The sequence below is a fragment of the Euprymna scolopes genome, chromosome 7 (assembly GCF_053919585.1).
Source record: "Euprymna scolopes isolate OS-2025 chromosome 7, ASM5391958v1, whole genome shotgun sequence".
Taxonomy (NCBI): Eukaryota; Metazoa; Mollusca; class Cephalopoda; order Sepiida; family Sepiolidae; genus Euprymna; species Euprymna scolopes.
Window position 1 is genome coordinate 79,766,811 of NC_136488.1, and position 1,930 is coordinate 79,768,740.

Sequence of the window (1,930 nt, forward strand, 5' to 3'; positions counted from 1 at the left end):
TGCATGAGAATGAATATGAAAAATATATAAACGTTTTTATCATTTCTATTTAGCTATTTATTTCTTGACATTAGGAATACAAAATCTCTCTAAAAATCCTTTTATTTTTTTTTCTTAATCAAAAGAAGATAATTTTTGAAGGTTTCCTTTGGACTTTTTCAGTGGAATACCTGTGAGAGTTAATGGGTGTTGATTGTACCTATTTACTATGCCTCCCCACGGGACAGAGTTAGACACCAGGGTCGTTTTTTAACGTGGGGAAAAGGTACAAAAATAAAAATTGTCTCAGTCGTGAAGGATTTCTCCTCCACCGAAAGAGAACAAGAAAATGAAGTGCAGCATCTGAAGAACAGATGGTATTTATTTGCTCCCCCACTGAGCAAATTAGGCACAAGGCCGTTTTTAATGTGAGGTAAAAACCAGCTCCCCTAAAAGGGGTCACTCTGGTTACCAAAAATAATAATTGTCCCAGTATAGAGGGTTTCCCCTCCATTGACTGGTACAAATTATCTTAAGTGCAGTATCTGCCGGAACAGATACTACACTTTGATCTTGACCAAAAGGCCAAGAAAGAATGGGTGTTGATTGTAATGAGATGAAAAATGTTTGTGACTCATATGTGTGCTAACATATTTTTGAAACTTCTCAGAGAAGGTAGTATATATATATATATATATATATATATATATATATATATATATATATATATTCCTTCAGTCTTGACAGACTATGAATACCCACTGTACGAGTGCATGTGCGTGGATTTTTTGTGGCAAGAGTTGCGCAATTTCCAACCACACCTCTTCTAAGTCGGCATTGTTAAATACCAAAAGCAGTAGTAGTTTCAGGATGACTGGAAAGAATACCGAGATAAGCGAAAAGCACACACAGTTGGTACTAGATATATAGATATATAAACACATATACATATAGAGAGAGAGGAAAAGAGAGAGAGATAGAGGGCAAAATAGGCTATAATGCGTTTTTATACTATTTCTTTTGCCTCTTGCTCCCCCATTTCCTTTATAACTACATGCACATATGTAAATCTACCAGAAAAGTGTTTACTATCTATTTGTAAACGTACACTCTACCCTCTCCTATCACTATCTCGGTCGTAAAATACAATTATCTATATATACATATATATGTGGGGGGAGCGTGTGTGTGCGTGGGGGTGTGCGTATATGTGTGTGTGTGTGTGTACAGTGTATCATAAAAGTGAGGGGTGTACTCATTTTGTGATACATAGTATATATATATATATATACATATATATATATATACTATGTATATATATATATATATATATATATATACTATGTATCACAAAATGAGTACACCCCTCACATTTCTCCAAATATTTAAGTATATCTCTTCATGGGACAACACTGAAAAAATGATTTTTTGACACAATGAAAAGTAGTCTGTCAGCAACATATATAACAGAGTCAATTTATTTTCCCCTCAAAATAACTTTGAAATAGCCATTAAAAGCTAAATCCCTGGCAACAAAAGTGAGTACATCCCTTAGGAAAGGCTGTCAATATTAACATACAATATGTCAACTCTCAATATTTTCTATGACCACCATCATTATCCAAAACTGCCTTTAATCTCCTGAGCATGGAGTTTACCAGAGCTTTACATGTAGTCACTGGAATAATCTTCCATTCTTCAATTACGACGTCGCGGAACTGGCGGATATTTGAGACTTTGTGCACCTCCACCTTCTGCTTGAGGATACCCCAAATATGTTCTATCGGGTTAAAATCTGGGAGAGTGCTTGACCAGTCCATCACCTTTACCCTCAGTCTCTTCAGTAAAGCAGTGATTGTCTTGGATGTGTGTTTTGGGTCATTGTCATGCTCGAACACTGCTAGAAATAGGTACAAAAAATAAGGTATTTGGAAGAGAAAGAAAATGAAGG

At 35.4% G+C, this 1,930-nt stretch overlaps 1 pseudogene; it reads right to left on the reverse strand.

The window, feature by feature from the left end:
* Window positions 1-431: 431 nt before the first annotated feature.
* On the reverse strand, window positions 432-576 carry LOC145280563 (U2 spliceosomal RNA; annotated as a pseudogene).
* Between the last annotated feature and the right edge of the window lie 1,354 nt (window positions 577-1,930).